At 43.2% G+C, this 23,764-nt stretch overlaps 1 long non-coding RNA gene across 1 annotated transcript; it reads right to left on the reverse strand.

Moving 5' to 3' along the window:
• Positions 1-741: 741 nt before the first annotated feature.
• LOC139083346 (uncharacterized) lies at positions 742-7,222 on the reverse strand. The gene is made up of 3 exons (XR_011539986.1): positions 6,743-7,222; positions 2,487-2,601; positions 742-1,618 (listed from the first exon to the last, which is right to left on the reverse strand). It is a non-coding gene; the product is annotated as an uncharacterized lncRNA (long non-coding RNA).
• Positions 7,223-23,764: the final 16,542 nt, after the last annotated feature.

Below are 23,764 nucleotides of genomic sequence, written 5' to 3' on the forward strand. Positions count from 1 at the left end.
TCATTGCTGCTGTCCCACTGCTCCCGGCACAGACCTAAGAGTCACCCTCTCCTAATTCAGCAGCTACCAGTGGAAATCTGAAATCAAAGTCAGAATTGAAAGAGAAAAGACCTTGGGGAAGAAATGCATCCCACCGAATTTCTTACAGGTTGTGAAACTCAAACCTCTTTTCCTCCATCCTCCCCACCTCGATTACATCTGCTCCTGACCTGTTAGATGCTTCTTCCTCTTTTTTCAAATTAAATTCACTTATCTAGATTTTGTATGACTTTGGACAACGTTTCTCATGGGTACCTTTTGGAATAAGATCATCGCGATGTCTTCTTGACTGAGACAATCTCCCTGACGTTTCCAGGTGAAGCTGAGCCCTTCCCCCAGGCATCCCGGTTCACATCGCCCTTCAGCCCTCAACACATTGCTGGGATTATTGGTTTATGGTTCCATCTTGGCTACTAGCTGTGAACCGCTGGTGTTTTATATATCTTTTCCCCCAGGGCCAATCCCAGGCCTTGATAGATAACAGCTATTAAATAAGTACAAAAAATGAGATGGTATGGAGATAAGAAGGGGAAATGTTGGCTGGGTGCTATTATACTTAGATGGGTCTATAGCCATTTGATCACATACAATTCAAAGGCTGTTGACTATGGTTGGATCAACAAGGCAGTCTCTATTACAGAATCGAAGGTCTCCACCCTGGGCCCCATCCTAATCAACATTTTATAAAAAACTGGATGAAGATATAAAATGTACGTAAAACAGATTAGCAGAAAAACCAAAGTGGGGAGGTATCACTAATATGTAAGATGTTAGAATTAATGTTGCAAAATTATCTCAGCCTATTAGATCAATAGACCAAAACTAAGAAGACAAAAATTCACACCAATAAATGTAAGTAATACACTGATTGAAGCACGAGTACAATACGGGAGATCTGGTTTATAGAAGTTCATATGAAAAAATCCCAGCGGTTCCCACAGTCTTTGAGGTAGAAGAGAACCCAGAAACTACCCAATATAGAGAGGATCTCAAGCTTTTTTAAACACTAGAAGATTTTTGTCAATTAGAATTACACACAGAGGCCAAGTGAAGAAATTTTTAAAAGGCACTGCTCCGTATAGGAATAGAGGCAAAGGGGATGACCAGTCAGCCCCCTCACTTCGCTCTACCACGTCTACACAGCTAGTTAGTGTCAGAACTCCATGAATCCCTTAGCCAGTTCTACTTTTGTTTGTCTGTTTTGCTTTGTTTTTATTTATTGTGTTTGTCCCTCCCTGGCATTGTCTTATACGTTTGACTGTTTGACCAGCGCTTGCTCCCTCACTGGGGTTCTGTTGTCTGTTCTGCTCACCAGTGTACCCCCAGTGCACAGCACATGGTGGGAGCCCAATAAACATTTGCTGGGAAAATGAATGAAACAGCTAGAAAGAACCCAGATGTCTTGACTCCAAACCCAGTACGGTTCCTCCAGTAGTGTGACTGTCCCAAACAACACAACCACCACAAGCCAGGATCGCATTAGTGTGCCTTAGAAGAAGATTGTTGTCCTAAATAAGGATTAAATGGTTCCACTGTACTCTTCATTGTTCAAGCCGTATCTGGAAGACTGCGTTAAGTTCTGGAAGATACATTAAAGAAAAAAAAAGGAAAGCAAATATGGCAGGAGTGAGATATAAATAATATTTTTGAGAGCTAACTTTGTACCAGACATATTACACATTTATCTCATTTAATCATCACAATTATGCTATAAAGGTAATTATCATACTCCTTTTACTTCTGAGGAAACTGAGATTCAGAAAGTTTAAGTAATTTCTCCAGTTATACAGCTAAAGGCCAAGTACTCAAACCCCAGCAAAGCTTGTGTTCCTTCTGCTACACCCACACGCCTCTTGGAGGTTCCCCAGAAAGGCAAGCAGAGTGTGGAGGGTCTAGAAATCATGACAAATGAGATGTTCAGCCTGGAGAAGCCCAGGAATATGTGACGAGCTGGGAAGGGAGTAAGGAGAACGTGATAGCAGTCATCAAAGAGAGAGGAGTACTTTTTGAGAGGGGAAATGCTGAGTCTCAAGGTCACCTGTCAGGTGAGGTGTAGAGGAGATCCCTGGGTGGGTAGAAAATTGGTCCAAACAGCTCTAAAATCTATGCATTTGGGTGTCGCTGCTACTTTGAGGTGGAGACGTGCCCTGTGCCCATTACACCCCTGCCTTATCCCTCCATCCCCGTATCTTACATGCCATGGGCTCTTTATTGGTTTATTTTCCTTTAACAATGGGCACTGAGCAGCAGCTGTCTAGTAAGAGCTGCCCACAAGTTGTAGTTGGAATCATTTTCACAACTGTTTGGCTTCTATGGTTAAAGAAACAGCCCCAGGTGGAGCGGCTTGTCCTGCAGCAAACAGGCACCAGGCACAGAACACCGTGAGTGAGCACAGGACAGTGGGAACCAAGGAGCAAGGCCAGGTCCCAGGCAGAGACCTGACATACCAGGGCTGGGAGGGGTCCAGCCATTGACGCCTCTCTCTGCAGGCGCAGCACTTAATCCAGGGTTCTTCTCCAGGCTGTGGAATCACCCTCCCAGACTCCTGTCTCCTGATCTGATCTAAACAGGAAGGCAGAAAAAGGAAGAAGGAACTTAGGAAGAAATGGCCTTTCCCCTCCTGAAAGTCTACCCTGTTACAGACCCTTCCCAGAGGTTGGTCCTTGTCTCAAGCCCAATAGAAATTCCTCCATGAATCTGAGCTTTTAGAGACACCGAGGAAACTGCAACACTGCGCTGGCTCAATTTTTGGTTCATCAAAACATAACCGTGATGACTAAGAAATGGTTTTCTGTTGGATGTCCAGCATCCCTTCCTCCCACGCTTCCCTGCCCCCCTGCTGAAGCACCTTTTGTGAGAACCCAGGGTTTAAGCCACGCCCTCCTTGTGGGTCTGAACACCGCTTCCCTTTGGCTGAATCCAACCACACAGGACAGCAAGGGGTAGGGACCAGCACTGAGAAACAGATGGAGAATTCACAAGGAGAACTGATGCTGAAGGGGGAGGTGGGAAGACTCCAAAGCTAAATGTAGCATCCTGTCTAGAATGTGAGAGCCGCCAGGACCTTCCAGAGGCATCTAGTCCAGGTACTGGCAAACTTTCCCGTAAAGGGCAAGATAGTAAGTACTTTCGACTTTGTGGGCTACACATGGTCTCCCTCACAACTACCCACCTCTGCTGCATAGCACAAAAGCAGTCATAGACAATGCGTAAAAGCATGGACACAGCTGTTGTTCTAATAAAACTTTATGGACACCAAAATTCAAATTTCATATAATTTTCCCATGTCATGGAAATGTTATTCTTTTAAAAAAATTTTTCCAATCATTTAAAAATGTAAACGCCATTCTTATTTCACTGGCTGTTCAAATATACGTAGTGAGTTGAATTTAGCCCTTAGGCCATAGTTTCCCAATCCTAGTCCTGGTACTTCCTGGTACATGACTGGCAGGGCAGCCTAGAAGAAGAATCCACATATTTGATTCTCACGTTGTCCTCTTTCCCCTGCAATGCAATGTTTCGGCGTTCCCCATTCCCTCGGGCACCATGTGCCTCTTTGCAAGGGTAGTAGCCTGGTCCAAACCCTGCCAACTGTTGCATCTGGTGTAGAACTTTTGGATGTGACATGCTCCATCTCTGTCCCATTTCTGTGCCCATTCAGGGGATGACTTGGGACAGGTCAATTGCCCTCTTTGGACCCTAACAGAAAGAACAAACATGGGAACTCAACTCAGTCATCTCTGAGAGTGTGACCTCTGTCAGTTGGCCTCCCACCCTTCATCCCAGCTCAGCTCTTGGCCTTTCCCTCTCCGGGGACATTTCAGTCCTGGCACTCCCTGCCACCCTACCAGTTGGCACTGCCTGCTGCCCTCGCCAGCAACCATCCCTTGGAGCAACCAGTTCTGATGTCACTGAAGGATAATGACTTCTGGGCAGGAAAACCAGAAATGGAAGCAGATGAAGTGTCTATTTTTGTGCAGATGAAGTCGTGGGAGGATACATGATTCATGTGTTGAGTGCTTTCTGAATAGCACGTTTCTATCATTTTCTGGAAGGCAGCAAGTTAGCTTCCCTGGGGCGGTGGGTGAGACTGATGTTTGGGGTTTCCTCTTTTAAAGTAGGGTGTGATTTGGTTTTCGTTGATATTGTTGTTCAGGTGCATTTTTCTTTTTTTCATTTTTGTTTTGTTTCATTGTGATTTGTTTTAACGAGTTGGAGATGGAGGATCAGGAGAGAAAGTTCTGGAGGGAAAGAAAAAAGCAGAGCCCATGTACAGTACCTCCAGCATCTGATCATACAAAGAAGGTCAAGGTGGTTCAAAGTCATACAGTCAGATGCCTGGGGACCTGCCAAACGCCAGATGCCTTGGTTAGGAAATTCGTGACAGTTTGACATCTGGGTCTTGTGTGATTGCCAGCCAAAGATAAGGAAGAGAAAGGGGAGAGTCCTGGCATGGAGTTCCAAGCAGGCTTGGAGCCCTGGACCTGTCCCTGCCATCACATTCAAGAATGTGGCCACTCTGCCCAGAGCCATTCCTTCTAGTCACGCCAGCACAAGGGTGGCCAGGAGCCCGGAGCAGGAGCCTGGTCACTGTCCAGCCCAGAGTAGTGCTCAGTATTGGTTCCCTCTGCTACTCTCTCCCAGGGATACAATACTAAATTAGGTCTTAGGGGATTGGGTCCCTGGATGGCCTCAGGAAGCTCTGGGGGCCTCCGGGAACTTGAATAGAAGCCATTCGAAAGGACTACGCTGAATCCCACACTTCCCTTAGTTAACAGTGTGCTGGTAAATGTTTAACAACCAGCTATCCAGGAAAAAAGGCCCTGATTTGTAACATTTGCCAATTTCCCTGGTGTAAATACTCCCTGCTTGGCCAATTACACGTTGTCAGTGTGATGTCACCAGCTCACAAAAATCCTGAAAATTAACATTCGGCTCTTGCAAGTCCGAATGAGCCGGCTCCAGTACACCACTGCCCTGAGCCCTTTGGAACCCAAGGAGAGAGCAGAAATCAGAGCAGGCTGCCCAGGTATCAAAATGAACTGGGAATCCCTGGTGAGGCCACAGGCTGCTTGAGCCTGAAGTACATCACAGTTGTGACGGCCCTAAAGTGCCCACAGCCAATGCCGGCAGGAGGGATGAGGGAGCTGGGATAAAGGACAGAGACTGCAAGGCATCTGTGTGGTCCACAAAAAACATACAAAACTGTGCAGGATTTAGCCACCTCCCTTCTGTTTCCTGAGAGCAGCCCTGTCTCACTCAGTCCATCGCTTTCCAGGGAGTCTTACTAAAGGATGCTGGGAAGCAGCCATCCTACAACCCCGAAAAGAGGTGCTCTGCCTTCAGAACATGCTAAAGAGGAGATGGTGGCTGACATTGAGGAATCTGTGCCCTGAACACAGAGGGCTGCTCTGTCCACCTGGCCAGGTCAAGTGGGCACCAAAGATGGAGTCATGCTGCCCGCCCCTGCTGCAACTCCTCTCGCCTGGTCCCCTGCCTCCCTCCCTATGAGTCCCACTGAAGACAATTCTTGGTTGAGGGAGGAGAACCTCACCTCCTCCAACTCCTTAGATTTCCCTATAGTCCACACGAACTCATTTGTTAAAAGGGTATCTAAGGACTTGTGGATGAACTAAGACCCCTTCCCTTGGGCATTTTCGGCTTAGCAGCCATTCTAGGAAGAGGACCGGGTGGCAACTCACTTATGAAAGACTTCATTCTATGTTCTGCTCTCTTCTCCCAATGTCTGACACATGCAAAGAACCCCTTACAGCCACCTTTACTGTCCCTAGCTTTCAGAACCCACTCACCTGTCCAGAAACATTCACACAATCCTCGAGCTCCCTCCACTCCCTTCCCTGGGGGCCGGGAGCTCTGGGTTCCATTCCTACCTCAGCCACTAATTGTTTTAACATCCATTTAACTTCTTCCAACTGTAGTTTGTTTATCTGTTACACACATTTGGTTGGACTTTAAAATAATAAAGTTCCTTACAAGTTTTATAGAAAAATAAGATTTGTGTGGAACTTTAAAATGAGCAAGTACCTTTCACTTAATCATCACAAAAAAACATAAGTAGTGGGGCCAGCCCAGTGGCGCAGCAGTTAAGTTCTTGAGCTCCGCTTCAGCGGCCTGGGGTTCACTGGCTCGGATCCCAGGTGCAGACCTATGCACCGCTTATCAAGCCATGCTGTGGCATGCGTTCTACATATAAAGTACAAGATGGGCACAGAGGTTAGCTCAGGGCCAATCTTCCTCAGCAAAAAGAGGAGGATTGGGAACGGATGTTAGCTCAGAGCTAATCTTCCTCAAAAAATAAATAAATAAATGAGTGGTAACATCAGACATAATATTGTAATAAGTGACATAGGTAGTAATATTAGATAATATTGGGAAACTGAGGCTCAGAGAGAGGTTGGGAAACATATCCAAGGTCACATGGATAGGATGCCCAACACTCCATGCAGACCCCTGAGAGTGAGGGGCTACAACCAGACCCCACATCAGAGCCCCCAGCTTTTCCTCTGGGTTTGACACAGCTCCTTGGTTGATGTTCATGTCCCTTTGACTCACCAGTGAAACCCATCAAATTGCATTCCGGCTGACTCCCATCCCCAAGCTGGGTGCCCCACATGAATATGGGCAACATCAAGGACAAAACCGGGATCTGTCTGAGCGAAGGTGGTGAATGGGCGCCGTTTACCTTCAGCGAGCCTCCCGCCTCCTGTTTACAATTCCGTGTCCATTCTTCTGGAATCTAACCCTCTTCATTGCCTTAATACTGTCCAGGCCCCTCCAAAAGAAAACACATCAATGAAAAAGCTGCATAGTATAGCCCCTCCCCACCTCCTGCAATAAAATGAGTGCTGACACCCACTGCTCCACAAAAGGGTCAAGAAAGAGGGACCCCTCTCACTTGACGTATATATTGCCTTTACTCATGGTTCTCACCCTTCTGTCCTATGCTCCCCTCTGTACCCCAGAGACTTTTGCCACCTGCCTTGAGTTCTTTATTTTTACAAACATTCTTTATCATTGTCTATTGTTTGTCCTGGATGCCAGTCACGGCCCCCACCCCCTGCCAAGGTTAAGGCAAGAGGAAGGAAAAAAATAAGCAAAAATTATTACCATTTCCATAGCACTTCATAACAATAATAGCCTTTGAAAGCCCCCACTGAATTATGAGAACAATTCAATGAAGTAGGTATTGTTACACTCATCTCTGCAGATGAGGACACTGAGGCTCAAAAACTTTGTGGATCACTCAGCTATTAAGTTGAAGAACCAAAATGGGAATCCATGTTCATTGGGCTTCCAAGGGCCCTCCCTTAGAAATTATCTAATAAGAATCTTCACAAATATTTGCTTTTTAACAGCAGTGTCTTAAAATGAGAGCCGAACAACCCAGCCAACAGAGCTCTAAGGGGCCATAACCAACATTTGCTAAGGCCATCATACAGAGGACCCAGTGGGTTTGAAATGTGGGAGTCTCTTTTTACACCAATTAGAGAGTCACCAGTTCTGCTGACCATAAAACCAACCATAAATGTAAATGAAGTCCCAATCCCATGGGTCTGGAGACTGAAAAAGGTGAAGCCTTCAAACTTGGAGAAATTCTGAATCAGAGATTGGGGCACATAATCACACGCCAAAGTCTCGGCTTTTGGTCAAATAACATAGGGAACTGGACACAGTAAGAGGTTCTCTCATGCTGCCCAGACTCCAAACCAGCAGCCATGCAGTGCCTTCTGAAGGCCCCTGCGCTCTGATGCCTGGGGTAGAGAACCTGATTTTCAGTTCATTATGGATGAACACAAAGCACAGATTTGCAGATCTTCCTGGAAATGAATAGTAAGAAGTGCGAAGTAAGTTCAGACCAGCAGAGAAATCTGATTTATTTTAGAGACTTTATTAGTAAGGGGTCATGATACTTTCTGGTGATTCCACCGGGCAGGTCAAATCTAAAGACCTTGTTAATATATGCATTATGACTCAGTTGATGAGACTTGGTGAGGTGTTAACTGTCTTGGTAGAGTCAATAATGGTCGATCATTTGGTGGTTTAGACTGGGGAAATATGAAATTGAACTGTAATCGGAAAAGCTTGCAATATTTTCCTACACTTTTTGTATAGGATAAAGATCTGCAAAAGATGGAGTTCAAGAAATCATTTGAGTATAATGTGAAGTCAAACATTCAGGTTTGAGAATAAAATTGTAACTACCTAGCATGTGGCCTTTGGTGGAGAACGGATAGCAGACTGCCCAGGAACAGGTCATAAGAACATTGAGGCTGGACCAGCAGGGCTGGCTTCAGAGGTGAGCTGGAAACATTTGCTCTAATGGACTCAAGGAAGCTACTTGGGCTGGGAGGGAAGGAAAAGGGGTCAGTAGAGCTTCAGGGAGAAATTGGGGAAATAGAGAAAATTGATTTCAGCTGGTGGTGGGAAAAAAGGAAAAGGAAAAGAAAGAAAGAAGCTAGCGTCTGGGAAGTGCATGAAAGAGGAAATAGAGAAGGAGGAACAGCTATCGAAAGTGATAGAGAGAGAGGCTTGGCCAACTCATTGTGGATAGATCCTAAGTCCCACAGGAAGAGGCAGAAAAAAGGAGACAAAGGAAAAGAAATGTAAGCCTCCAAAGGCTAATTAAATTCACAAAAAAGAAGATAAAGAATAATTCCAAGTAGAAGCACAACATTACCACTAAAAAGAAGGCAAGAGTTACCACCCGAAGGACTCCAGGGGAAGATAAAGTGGACATCAGTTTGTGCAGGAAGCGGCCTGGATATTACCCACTTGGAGCAGATTATTCACCAGGAACATGGAGAAGAACTGGATCTGTGGGTTTTCTTACCAAACAATTTTAAAAGAGCGAGATTTTTATTTATAGTTTATAATGAGAACTTTCCAAAGATTTACGGGATCTGGATCTGATGATACATAATGAAGCTTGTGAACTGAAGAAGCAACACTTCATGGATATGCATATCCCCCAGAAGAAATCCTTATAACCCCCAAAAGAAATTTTAAAAAGAAAATCCATATATAAAAATATGACTCACTTCCTTAACACCACAAGAAGGATATGGGTTGAGGGAGGAAAGGAAGATTTCTACTGATTCTTGAGAAGAGAATGAAATGGGAGATCTAAGAAAAGCACCCCAACCAAATAACCCAGGTTATAAGAGCGCAGGATTGAAATACGTTTATTTAGACACGCTCTCCAACAGTTGGCTACATGGTTACCAAAATGGGAACTGAGCCAGGAGCCTTGACATTGTTTATGTGCAAAAAAGAAGAGAGGTTGCAATATGTAACATGAACGATGCTCCTATTTTTATTTTATGAAGATAATAGCCAAAATCCACTTCTCAAAAACTAGAAGTTTGGCAGAAGTATAAAGAAGCAGGTAAATTCCTGATGGAACAAGACAAGATTCAAAACAAAAGGGGAGAGATGAAGGGCAGGGCAGGCCTCTGATCTTCCCAGGCTGGCAGTGGAGAGTGTGTTAGAAAATGATATGAGGAGGTGCTCAAGGAAACGGCCCTGAAATCAGAGGTTTTAAAGAGAAAAACAGAGTCTCCCAAGTAAAAGCAATACACAGAGAGACCGGGCTGAAGAAACTGGAATAGAAATGGTGAAATTTAAAGTATCACAGAAAGGTTTCTAGAGGAGTTTGTACAGAGAAGGAAATGAGGAAAAGAGAAAGATAGAGCCTACAAAATTCTAGAACGTGCTACAAATGTAAGGAAAAAAGAGTAACGGTAAAATGAAGTCTATAGATTTTAGTGGCATGATTGAAATGGATAATAAAAGGATCTTCATGAAATCGTTTCTAGGAGAAGAAAGGAATGAAAAGAAGAGAAAAGACAGTGGGCTAATTCCAGTATGCCAAGGATAATAAAGAAATGCATGAATCACCAGCCAACAGCCCCGATCCAAAGAGAAGCCCGTTCAAGCTGCGCGTAGAGCTGCAGCCAGGCTCCCTCTGATGCCCGTGGACTTCGGCTCCACACCTGGGCCTCCTTGTGCACCTGTTTTCAGTGGCACATGAGGAAACGGGTGATGAGATGAATGAAATGTAACTCATTTCTTCTTTGGTTCCGTCAACATTTACACACAAAAGAAGTCTATGTGCCAAACACAGGGCTTGATACTGAGAAAATATGAGAATAAATAAGAAACATGGTTAGATATTCTGACATAAATAGAAGCAGAAAGGGGAGGGTGAATATTCAGAATACGGAAATTGCCAGATAAAGGGGAGCAAAGTTCAAGGCCATCAAAATGAGAGACCATGTGAAATATGACAGAACTGAACATATGAAGGTAGATGGGAGATTACTGTACAGTCTCTTTGAAGAGGAACAAGATGGAAAAGGAAAGTGGGAAGCAAAAAGAAGAAGTAACGTCAAGGGCCCTGCTCTAGACCCAGATGAAGATGGGCTCTAATCTGAGTCCCACCCCTCACCCCGCTGGTCCTGATGTGATCTTGAGCACATGGACTCTGAGCCTCAGGTCCCTCAACTGTAAAACAGACTGACAACATCTTTCTAACTACAGAGTAACTTCTGGTTGTAGCCATGCCAGATTAAGGGATATCAGGCTTACCCTCCCACCACAAACAATAATAAAAGGGGACAACATGTATGAAACAATGGTGTTCAGGTCTAGAAACAGATGGTGCACGGATGGGAACCTTGAGAGAAGAAAAACAGAAGAGGTGAAATCCACATTTACTCTGGCCTTCTGCCAGGGTGCTTTCCAAACCACAGCACAGGGAAGTAGAACCCAAACCAAGGCGGAAGGAATAGGAGACCAAAGGTCAGGGCCGTTGAAGGGGTGGAAGTTAGTGGGGTGGGGTGCTGGAGAGGAAGGAGCTGCACAGAGAAGAAATCCAGAAATCCACATGGGGACAACCTGAGCCTGTGGCTGCAGACAAAGCTGGACCTGTGCAGGGTGAAATGCCAAGGCCTAGGAGAGAACAGGTGCCAGGGAGCTGTGTCCTCAACAGAGATTCCAAAGGTTACACAGCGGGGAGACACGGATATTCCCAGTGGCTATAGTGGACAGAGCTTGATGAACACTCTGGAAATTCAGCTGAGACCCAGGAAAGGCCACACCTTAGGAGCTGGACCAGCTGGCCCTAGACAAGAACTGCATGGGACGCGCCATAACAAAGCCAATGTCTGACACTCAGCAGGATTAAGCTCACCTACCAATAAACCAACTACCTGCCAAAACAAAGTCAACACTCCTGAAAGAAAGACAATAAAATCCAATCAAACATGATGACCTGTAACAAAGACAAAATAAATCAGTTAAAAGTAAGAGTCCCAGAGGTGACACAGATGGAAGTAGCGGACAAGGACTTTAAAATGACTAAGATAAATATTTTCAAAACATGGACATAAGGAATGAGTAGATGGGTAGTCTTATCAGAGAACAGAAGCTATGAAAAAGTACCAAATGAGAGTTACAGAACTCAAAAAAATATAATAACTGAAATAATTAACAGGATGGGCTTAACAGCAGATTGGACACTACAAAAGAAAAGATCAGTAAACTTGAAGACAGGATAATAGAAAATGTTCAAATGGAAGCACTTAGAGAAAAAAGGAGGAAAAAAAGAACAGAGCTTCAGGTACATGTGGGAGAATATTAACCAGTCCAGCATACATATACCTGAAGTCTCAGAAGGAAAGCAAAGAGGAATTGGGGCAGAAGAAATATTTCAAAAAAACAAATACTTCCAAATGTAATGAAAAATACCAATCCACAGATCTAAGAATCTCAATGTATCTTAAGCAAAATAAACACAAAGAAAACCACATCAAGTATAAAGTCAAAACGGTGAAAAACAAAGACAGAGAGAAAAGCATCCTGGGCACAAAAAAAAAAAAAATCCACTTTCCTGCAGGAGAACAATGATAAAAATTGTCACTGACTTCTCATCAGAATCGGTGCAATCCAGAATGTGGTGGAAGAACATCTTTGAAGTTCCAGGAGAGAAAAAACTCTTAACCTAGAATTTTATATCCTGTGGAAATATCCTCTAAAAATGAAGGCAAAATAAAGACATGTTTAGATAAACAAAAGCTGAAAGTATTGATCCCCAGCAGAACTGCACAATAAGAAACGTTAAAGGAAGTTTTTCAGGTCAAAGGGAAATGATGCCAGATAAAAACATAGATTGACAATACACAGAGAAATGTGCCCAAAATGGTAAATATATGAAGTAGATAGAAAACACTTTTTTTATTTTTTTAAAATACATTTACTATTTAAGGCAAAAATAATGACAATGTGTTTCTGGGTTTATAATATATGTGGGAGTAAAGCATCTGATAACATCACAGAAGACAGGAGAGGGACAAATGGAAGCATATTGTTGCATGATTCTTATATTTCACAGGAAGTCTTATCAGACTTCAATTCAGACTGTGATAAGCTAAAGGTGCATATTTTCAGCAACCACTTAAATAAACAAAACAAATAGTTGTAACTGAAAAGTCAGCAGAGGAGATAAAATGGGATACTAACAAATACTCCATTAATCCAGAAGGAGACAGGGGGGAGGAGAAAGGGAACGAAGAATAGATAGATTAAATCAAGAACAAATGGCAAGATGGCAGAATTAGACTCAACCTAACTTACAAATCTGTTGCGGAAATAAAATGAAATAATGAAAGTTGAACTCTGTTATAAAGCTGTCCTCATACTAGATACAAAGTTTCGGCTGTGGGTTTCAGGATGGAGGGGAGAAGGCGGGTGCTAAAGGAATGGAAAAGGAACCAGGGGGATATGAAAACTCTCACAGAATAGCTCCTAAGTGGCCCTGCTACTCCCCGCTGATTTTTCTGGGCACAGACAGCTGCGCACCACTCTCACCGATGGGGCATGGAGCCGGCTAATGGGTGCCATTTTCATGGCTTTATGGAACAACCTCACGCACTTGGCTTGGGCTCAACGCCCCCAGGAGTGGAAGCTGAGCTGGTCTGCAGTGCTGTTGTTCGAGATATATGGAAGGCAGGAGACAAGCTTCCAAATCTATCTGCTGAATGTGAACTCTTGGTGGGAACAGCATGCCCTCCTGAACTGAAAAAGGAGAGGGCTCTGTCCACCAAAAGGACAGCATAAAAAGATGGCAGAAGAGAACTAAGACAACAGGTCCGGAAGGAAAATCACAATCAAACACAGGACACAGGGAGCAGATAACTGTAAAATCAGCATTTGACAAGGTTTTTAATGGGCAAAAGGATCAACTAAAACAGGGCTCTCAAGTGTGGTGTGTAGACAAACTGTTGGTTATTTAACTCAGCGAAGGCTCTGGGACTGGAGACACAGCAACGTCTTGTCTGAATGTGTCATCTAAACACTATTTGTAGCTCATGGCAGAGACATAATTCCGTTCAGTTTAGCATTCATTTACTGAGCACCTTCTGACACCAGGCTCTATGTCAGGTGCTGGGGGTACAAAAATTACTGAGACCAGGTCCCTGCCTTCAAGAAATACCCAGTTCTAGGGGGAGAAAGAAGTGAAGAAACAAACCAAAAGTAGTGTGGCTTTGGTCCTTGTATCACTCTGCCATTTACCAGCTCTGTGGCTGTGGGCAAATCACTTAACCTGGTTTTCTCATCCACAAAATAGGATAATAACAACTGCCAGGCGAGATTGTAGTGTCTGTGATTTTAAAAGCACCTAGCACGGTGCCTGGAATATAGTAATTCAGCGACTCTCAACCTGACGGCAGGACACGTATTAGAATCTGGGTGGCAAGTGAAGGGTATTTCTGACCATGCCCTGCCTCCCTCCCCTGCAGAATCCTGATCCCCCAGGAGAATGTGTCCACCTATTCCAAACCCACACGAATGGTGCATATGCAGAATAAAGTTTGAGAGTCACAGATTCAATTCAACACGTAGGGAGAACCTACCATGTGGCAGGTTCATAAACAACTAGTTAGTATTATTTCAACGTAGTGACAGAGGTATGTATAAAATGCTAAGAGAGCGCAAAGAGGAGTCACTCAACCTGGAGGTCAGGGAAGCCCCACAGGCCGTGGCTGGCAGCCAGGCAAACACTGTGAGAAGGGCATCTCGGGGGAATAGAGAGGTCCCAGCTGGCAACAGCATGAGGTATGCAGGGAGCTACAGTCCAAGCATGAAACTGTCAGGGAACTGTATGTCTGGAGAGGGAGGCAAGTGCATGAAGGACAGGTCCAGAAACTCACTTAATCCCATGGGAGGTGAGAGGCACCAGGGTGTGGAAGGGAGGCCTGGGGTTCACTCCTTGCTCCAGGTGGCGTCTCTGAAAGTGGTCCTCAAGCTAAATTTAATGAGAGCACCACCAGCCTGAGACAGCCCAACTTCAAGAGGAATTCCTCCAGGGCAGGGTCCACGGCTCACTCGGCTTTGCTTCCCAAGCATCACCGCCACCCCCACCCCAGAGTATGACCCACAAAAGACACCCAGTTTGCTGAACAGAATTGAAACTTAAAAACTTCCTTACCCAGAATGTTTTGCGTTTTAAACCTTTTCTCCAACAATGGGATTGACTCCATCACAGTTTCATTAAGTCCCCTGATGGGCACACCACCAAGTGGGGAGAGAAGATATGAATGCAAATATTCTCAATACAGTGAAATAAAGGTTATAATTCAAGCATGTGCAAAGTGCTTTAGGAGATAGAGAAAGAAGAAATTAACTGTCAAGGGAAGCCAGGAAATTCTCCACCATGGAAGAAATATTTGAAATGGGTTTTTAAGGATACATAGGAGTTCGGTAGTCAGAGAAAGATGCAAGAGTGTTCCAGCCTGAGGAGAGGCAGAGGTAGGAAGCGTGAGAGGGCTGGAGGTATCCCCAGGATGGACGATTAGCACTTCCAGTCACTGGGGGTTGATATAAGAATGCAAGGAGAGGAGAGCCTAGAACAGTGGTTTTTCAACCTGAGCTGCACATCAGAAACATCTGGGGAGATTTTAAACCATCCAATACCCAAACCCCCTTCCAAACCAATTAAATCAAGATCTCTGGGGCTGGAAGCCAGTCACCAGAATTTTTCTTAAAGCTCTCAAAGTGATTTCAATGTACTGCCAAGTTTCAGAATCACTAGTCCCGAAAGAGGAGATAAGGATTTGCTGCATCCCCAGAGGCCAGGCCCTCTTGGTGGCCTGCAGTCCTGGCACTCACCCCCCACCCCGGGAAAAGACCAGCCACACCACAGCCATGGGTATCTTCCAGCTGCTCATTTTCCCCCATCAGCTTTTTCCTGTGAAACAGCGATTCTCAAAGTGTGGTCCCCAGACCCATAGCATCAGCCTCCTGGGGTACTTGGGAAAAATGCAAATTTTCCAACTGCCCACCAGACCTACTAAACCAGAAATTGGGACCCAACAGTCTGTCTGAACAAGCCCCCCAGGCGATTCTGCTGCATGCTAAGGTGTGGGAACCACTTTCCGGAACATTGATTTCTCCCAAGCTGCAGCCAAGCAGCGTCTAGGTGTGGTTCTGCCTCTGTGGAGGCTGCACGCAGAGCCCTGTGGAGTCACTGCTCAATCAGCAGACACACGTGAGCTGGCCTGGGCGCCATCACATTGGCAGGGAATCAGAGATGCCGGAGGGTGGACAGCCCGGCTGTTTTTGTGGTACCAGGAAAAGGCTTAGGGTAGGGAGGAATGGAGTTTTGTTTATCTTCTCCCTTTTAATACAAAGTGGCCCCTTGAAAGCAAATTCTCAACATATTTTACATCACAATTGGCAGGAAAATCCATGATGTCGATGGGCGTGGATGTACCATCTGCATTTTTCTTTGGAGGAAAGAGGTAGGTTAAGGTGCTGGGGGGTCTTTGGGGCGCTTCATCCATCTCCTCCTCGCAGGCCCCAACCCGGTTGGGAATTCACAATTCCTGGGAGGAAAATAAAATAAAGGAAGCAACAAAGGAAATGAGTTCCCGGTATAGAAATGGAAATTGCGTTTCCCCTCAAGGTCAGGCGGTCAGACAGAAAGGAGGAGTTCACCCAGTGACAGCCACTGCTGGAGCCCTAACCCGGAATTCATTTGCCCTCGAAGAAGAACTCCCAGCTTTCTTGCTGCTGGAGCCGGTCGCTTCCTGAGTCCCCACTCACCTGAGGGGTCAGCCAGCTCCTCAATTACTCAATGAATCGGAAGAACACTAGTGGATTCCCCGCCACACAATTAAAGAGGACAAGTTCCTTGGGATTTTTACCACTTCCTTTCAGCTCCACTGTTCTAAGATAAGTACTGGGCCTACTTGGGTTTTTTGGTTTGGTTTTTTTTTTTTTGGTCCCGCTTCCGTAAACCCGGGAAAATTCCCCAGGTTTGGAAAAACTGCTGGATTTGACAGCGTGTCTGTAGCGCCACCTGGTGACCACAGCTCATCAAAACAGCTCTCTTCCTGGTTCTCTCGTTTCTCCGACTTCAGCTCCCAGACAGGTACGCATTCAGTTCTCACGCCTCGTCGACTTTCTCGTAGGAATTTCCGCCGTGGCTGAAAATCTCCTGTCTTTTCACAGGCACAAAACACAGTACAAACAAGCAACAGAGTTTTCTCTTTCTCTTAAGTAACCAAGCATTTAAAATCTTCTCAGGGACAAATTTCTCTAATTGGCAAAAGGAAGCAAGAGAGAAATTTCTGGCTGCACCCATAAATCAGGGACACTTTCTCCCTTACCGTGACTCCTGGGGTCCTAAGAATACAGGAGAGTTGAGGCACCCTTGACACTATAGTATGCTGGGCTCCAAGTTTCTGAAGCAATATTTGATAGACGTGAAGGACACAGGTGGTGGGAAGAAAAGACGGTCTGGAGAGGTATTGAGGGTAGTGGAACATATGGACAACTAGGTATCAGGAGAAACCAGTTCCAGTCTTGGCACTGCTGCTAACCCACTGTGTGACCTTGGGCAAGTTACTTAATCTCTGTGGACCCTAGTCCCCCAGGCCTATTACCCTCTTCACTATTTTCCCCATAGATTCCATAGTTTTAAAAGATGTTGCCTTCCAAAATGCATCTCTGAAAAAGTAACAAAGGACTTCTCTCTCTCTCTCTTTTTTTTTTTTCTGGTGAGGAAGATTGACCCTGAGCTAACATCTGTGCCAATCTTCCACTATTTTGTATGCAGGACGCTGCCACGGCATGGCTTGATGAGCCGTGTGTAGGTCCACACCTGGGATCCAAACCCCCAAACCCTGGGCTGCTGAAGCGAAGCACGTGAACTTAACCACTATGCCACTGGGCTGGCGACTTTCCTATCTTTAGCAATCAGATTATAAATGTCAACCAGGGCTTCTGATCACCATGAAGCAATCAGAGTTACCACAATGGGTTTACCTCCCAGGCGAAAGCAAAGACACTGATCCGTCTTTATCCTGATTCCCAGTAAATGGATGATTTCTGTTTGGCTTTTAGAAGATTGACCCTAACTCACAGACCCTAGGTACAACTTTCCCAGGACTCAAGGGCTGGGGAGTCCTAGCTTGGGAACCAACAGACTGGATCGTCTTGAGAGTAACTCAAGCTGCTATGAACTAAACCAAGGGAAGAATGGAAGGCTGTGATGTGTATGTGGAGGTAGAATCCCAATTTTAGAAACATCATTACAGGAAATTAACATTTAACAATGCCAGCTCTATGCCGGGAGCTCTAGATACAGATCCCCATTAATCCCCACGCTGGCCTCTGAAGTAGCCAGACGGATGAGGAACTGGGCACAGAGAAGTTAAGGAAATTGCCTGCACTGTACAACGGGGATCAGAACTAGGGCTGTATGATTTCAGAGTGCACAATCTTTCAAAATCACCAACTTTTAAAATAAAACATGGCAATTTCCAGGTATGAACCAACAGCCCAAATTTAAACCACTTTGTTGAATGGATACCTAGGTGCTACTATGTTTCCACAAGTTCCCATCTTCTTAAAATGTAACACTTTTGGTTCCAGTGTTTATAGACAAACTGTCTGACAATCTGTGCAATGTTTGTTCTTTTTGCTATACGTTCGTTTATTGTTGTAAAGCCAATTTCCTGAACTTCTGGCCCATTTATCTGAAAGTAGACTGTGAAGTACTTCCACTCTACAGCCTGATAATTTTTAGTGACTTGGGCTAATGTGTTGTTTCAAGATATGCAAGCTCAGTTCTGGGATATTTTCTTCTATTGTTCCTTTGATAATTTTCTTCCACCCATTATCTGTGTTTCCTCTTCCTGAAATTCCTGATAGTTGAGTATTTGACCACTTGAATAGATATTCAAGTTTTTTAACTTTTCTGTCTGTATTAGGGAATATGATTCAGCTAGGAGTAAAAGAATATCCAGGTAAACAGTAACCTAAACAAATTAAAGGTTTATGTTTTTCCTCACACAAGAAGTCAAGAGGTAGTTGCACTGGTATTATTTTAGGCTCAAGAGTATCAGGGCAAAGATCTCTGGGACTCTCTTGGCCTCTAACCCATGGTCACAAGATAACTGCTGCAGCTCCTGCCATCTCATCCACATTCAAGGAAGGAATAAGGAGGAAGGGGAAGGAAACAGACCGGGTTACATCTGTATCGGGAAAGTAAAGCCTTTCCAGAAATTCCCTGCAAACTTCAATTTATGACTTATTGACCAGAAATGTGTTGAAAAGCAATTCTAATAACAGGACAGTCTAGGAAAGGAAGTTTAGATATTCCACCCCCATGGGGGAGGGAGGCAAGAGAAAAGGGGGTTGTAAAGGAGGAATGAACCAACCCAGTGTCCTAGTTTCCATTCTTTTTCTGCTTTGTTTTGTTTTACTATTTTATGCAAGAATTCCTCAATTTCATCTTCCCAATTTTCTATTGAATTTTTTGTTTCTGCTCTAATCATTTTAATCTCTAAGAGTTCTTTCTTGTTTTCTGATCTTTTTTTTTTTGTTTTAATGGCATCCCCGATTCTTATTTCACAGGTACAATATTTTCTCATCTCCTTAAGATACTTAGAATTTTTCTTTAAGTTTTTTGCCTCTTCTCTACAATATTTTCTTTGTCATCAATTGATAGCTTCCACACACACACACTTTGATCTCTGCTTTTTATTTTTATTTTATTTATTTATTAGGAAGATTAGCCCTGACCTAATATCCGCCACCAATCCTCCTCTTTTTGCTGAGGAAGGCTGGCCCTGAGCTAACATCCATGCCCATCTTCCTCTACTTTATATGTGGGACGCCTGCCACAGCATGGCTTGACAAGCGGTGCCATGTCCGCACCCAGGATCCCAACCGGCAAACCCCAGGCGGCCAAAGCGGAAAGAGCACACTTAACCACTGCTCTGGCCCCTCTGCTTTTTATTTTGATGGTGTCTCTCAAAAGTCTGGTGATCTTTGGTTGTTGATTTATGCTTAAAAATGACACCAAGAAGTAGTTTGGAAAGATTGTGTGATTAGACCAGAAGTGCCACCTGGTGGCCTGAAAAGCAATCAGGTGTCAAGCCACTCTGTCACTGGGAGACACCCTACCCCAGCCCCAGGGGTTATTATGTGTCAGTGTTTCCTCTGGGGTCACTGAGTTTTTCCATTGACCTTTCACTGTGGTCTTCTCCAACATCATGGAGTTGGAGAACTGGGTCTGAGCAATAAGCCTGGTGCCATAGTGGGAGCAGGGAAGATGATGGGGACCCCCCAGCTAGCATGCCCCAGAGCCAAAGACTGGTCAGTTTCTCCAGAGAAAGAACGCCATGTTCTATAGGAATTAGGGAGAGGTTGTCCCTTAATGGTGTGACTCAGAGGCATAACAGATCCTTAGAGAAGCTTTCAAACCATCTCCCTATCCTCAGCCCCGGGACTCACCCTTGCCCCTTCCACTGCCCTAGTGTCCCCCACTCCAGAAGCCTTCAAGGAGCTCAGTGAAAAAATCTCTTGCTGCTCATCAGTCTTCCTCGCTACAGGCGCTTGAGTTGCAGCCACCTCTGCTCTGCTAAATCAGTCACCACCTTTCAAATCACCCTTCATCTCCCACATGTGACCACATCTCTTCTCCACTCTTGTCTTCCCTCCAATCTCTTTGTACGTATGGCTTTATGCCTTTTATTCTTCCACTGTAATTTTGGATAAAGAGGGGAAGGTGAGGATGGAGCTCGGATTTATGCATGTGTTTAATCTGCCATGCTTAACTGGAAGTCTAAATATGTATTTTTTAATTTCTCCAATTTCATAACTATTTCCAAAAAAACCTTATAACCGTTTTATTATGAATGTGGCACCTGCCTCCAGTCATAATATGCCTTAGGAAGTCTATAGGCATATACCAGATTGAACAAGTTTGACAAATATTATTCTGGAAACCCACATTTGGTCAGTAATCTCCAAAGTAAATAACTGGTTAAAGAGGAAGAAGATGAAGCAAATCCAAATTGTGTTTGTGTTCTGTAAGTCAAAGATAGAGCATATTTTGAGAATAAATTCAGATCTTCCAATATTAAAAAATCTGGAGAGTCAGGATAAAAGCGAGCTAGGCTTGTACATTAAAGAAGTAGCTGAACACCTACAGAAAGTGCGAATCCTGGGGGAATCAAGCTGTGAAACTGTACAAATGACTTCAAGATAATTATACAAAATAAAGTACATTTTCAGAAGGTAAGAGTCACCGGGAAAAAAGAGCTAGCCTAACCATATGGAGAAAATCGATGCACTAGGGCTTACCTCATAAGAATGGCTTGTAAATATACCTCTTGTCTAACAAATCTAATTCTACGGATTTGTTTTACAGATACAGTTGCCCAAGTGTTCAATTATATATGTTCAAAGATGTTTATTTTGGAGCATGTTTAATAATAACACAAAATGGAAACATCCTATAGATCCTTCAATAAGGCCCACCAGATCCAGGGATCTAGTGGCCACAGGAATGATAGCTGAGCTGTGAGTGCAAGCTAAAAACTGTAATATAACCCTGGACATCCAAGAGAAAACCAGAGTTCAGCACCAGAAGGGTCTTTGGTGCAGAAGTGAGTGAGGGGTCTTTGGACTGTGCAGGACCCATTAAACAGTGAGGGTTTGGGGCTGCTGGTGCTCTCAGTCCCTCCAGTTCTGTGCCTGACATCTGGAAACCAGACTGACCTCTTTAGACTGAATAAATCCTTGGTGCATTCCACACGAGGAGCCTGGACTTCCTCTTCCACCCGGCAGTTAAGAGGAGCCTCTCCCTTCCCTTTTGGGGTGGTATCAAAGGAGGCCTAGTGGAGAGTCAAAATTTTCACCATCATCTGAAAGTTACAAGGCCACTCCCACTGTGGTGTCAGTGCAGACTACATAGGACCTCAAAGACCCACAGATGAAAACAAAGGATCTTATATTCATGTCATCAGAGCCCCAGGAGAGAAGAAAGAAGGCAGATCTAAAAAAAAAAAAAGTATTATCACAGAAATAATGGTTGAAAACTACCCAAATTTGCCAAGAGACCTAAACCTACAGTTGCAAAGAGTTGAGTGAATCTCAAATAGGATAAATCCAAAGAAATCCATACCAACACATATCATAGTCAAATTTCCAAATATATAGGAAATTTCCAAATTTCCAAAACTGAAGACAAAGAAAAAGTCTTGAAATCAGCCAGAGAAAAACAGGGACAAAACAATTAGAACGGCAGTAGATTTCTCATCAGAAACCATGGATGCCTAAAGGAAGTGGCAAAATATTTTTCAAGTGCTAAAAGAAAAGACCCGTCAACCCAGAACCTTATACCCAGAAAAAATATCCTTCCATAATGAAGGGGAAATAAGATATTTTCAGATGAAGGAAAACTAAGAGAATTGTTACCAGTAGAACTACCCTAAAAGAATGGCTAAAGCAAGTTTTCTAAACAGAAAGGAAATGAAAAGAGAAGGAAACTTAGAACATCATGAAGCAAGGAAGAAAATACACAGTAACCAAAAATATGTGTAAATCTAATAGGCTTTCTTCTCTTTTTGAGTTTTCAAAATTATGTTTTATGGTTGAAGCAAAATTTATAACATTGTCTGATGTAGTTCTCAACGTGCATAGAGAAAATATTTAAGATGGTTGTACTGTAAACAGGGATGGTAAAGGTGTATAAAGGGAACAATGATTTCTATACTTCACTCAAACTGGTAAAATAATGGCACCAGTTGACTCAATAAGTTATGTATATATAATGTAATATCTAGAGCAACCACTAAAAAAGCTACACAAAGAGGTATATTTAAAAACACTGTAGATAAATCAAAATGGAAAAACGTTCAACTAACCCAAAGGAAGAAAGGAAGAAGTAAACAGAAAAACAAAAAACAAACAAACAAAAAAAGCAGAACAAACAGAAAATGAAAAAACAAAATGTCAGACTTAAGCTGTAACATATCAGTAATTACCTTACATGTAAATGATCTAAATAAATCAATTAAAAGACAGAGATTGACAGATTGGATTTAAAAATATGGCCCAACTATATGCTATCTACAACAAATTCACTCCAAATATAATGATATAGGCAGATTAAAAGCAAAAGGATAGGAAAAGATATATCATGCAAACATTAATAAAAGGAAAGCAAGAGTGGGTATATTAATACCAGATAAAGTAGACTTAAGAGCAAAGAAAATTACCAGAGACAGAGAGGGACATTATATAATGATGAAAGGGTCAATCCACTTAGAAGTCATAGCAATCTTAACTGTGTACACATCAAACAACAGAGCTGCAAAATATGTAAAGAAAAAACTGATAGGAGAAATAAACAAATCCACAATTATAGCTGGAGACTCCAACATCTCTAAACAATTGATATAATAACTAAACCAAAAATCAGCAAGAATAGAGAACTCTGCAACACCATCAACCAACAGAACCTAACTGACATTTACAGAATACTTGACCCAACAAGGGCAGCATATACATTCTAATACACATTCTCTCTAAGTGCCCATTTAACATATCCCAAGACAGGCTATGTATTGGAACATAAAACAAACTTCAACAAATTTAAAAGAACTGACACGAAATGGAATGAAACTAGAAATCAATACTGGAAAGATATCAGGAAAATATCCAAATATTTGGAAACTAAATAACACACTCTTGAATAACTCATGGATCAAAGAAGTCAAGAGAAATCAAAAGTCACATTTAACTGATTCAAAATATAAATGTAACATATTAAAATTTGTGAGACACAGCTAAAACAGTGCCAAGAGAAAAATTTATAGCACTAAAGGCATACATTAGTAAAGAGGAAAAGTCTCAAATCAATAATCTAAGCTCACCCCTCAAGAACTTAAAAAAAGAAAAGCTTAATAAATCCAAAGCAAGCAGAAGGAAGGAAAGAACAAAGAGCAAAAATAAATGAAATTGAAAACAATAGAGAAAATTAAAAGAGCTGGTTCTTTGAAAAGATCAATAAAATTGACAAACTTCTAGCAAGACTAACAAAGAAAAAGAGGGAGAAGACACAAATCACCAGTATCAGGAATGAAATGGCGAATGTCACTACAGACCCTGCAGATATCAAAAGGATAATAAGAGAATTTTACAAACAACTTTACACACATAAATTTGACAACTTTCCTAAAAAAAAACAAAACACACACAAACTACCACAACTCACCCAATGTGAAATAGATCATATAACTACAAGGAGACTGAATTCATAATTTTAAAACTCCCAAAAAAGAAATCTCCAGGACCAAATGGTTTTACTACACAATGTAGCATATCTTTAAATAATTACACAATCTCT

This window comes from Equus przewalskii, chromosome 5, assembly GCF_037783145.1.
Source record: "Equus przewalskii isolate Varuska chromosome 5, EquPr2, whole genome shotgun sequence".
NCBI classification, from domain to species: Eukaryota; Metazoa; Chordata; class Mammalia; order Perissodactyla; family Equidae; genus Equus; species Equus przewalskii.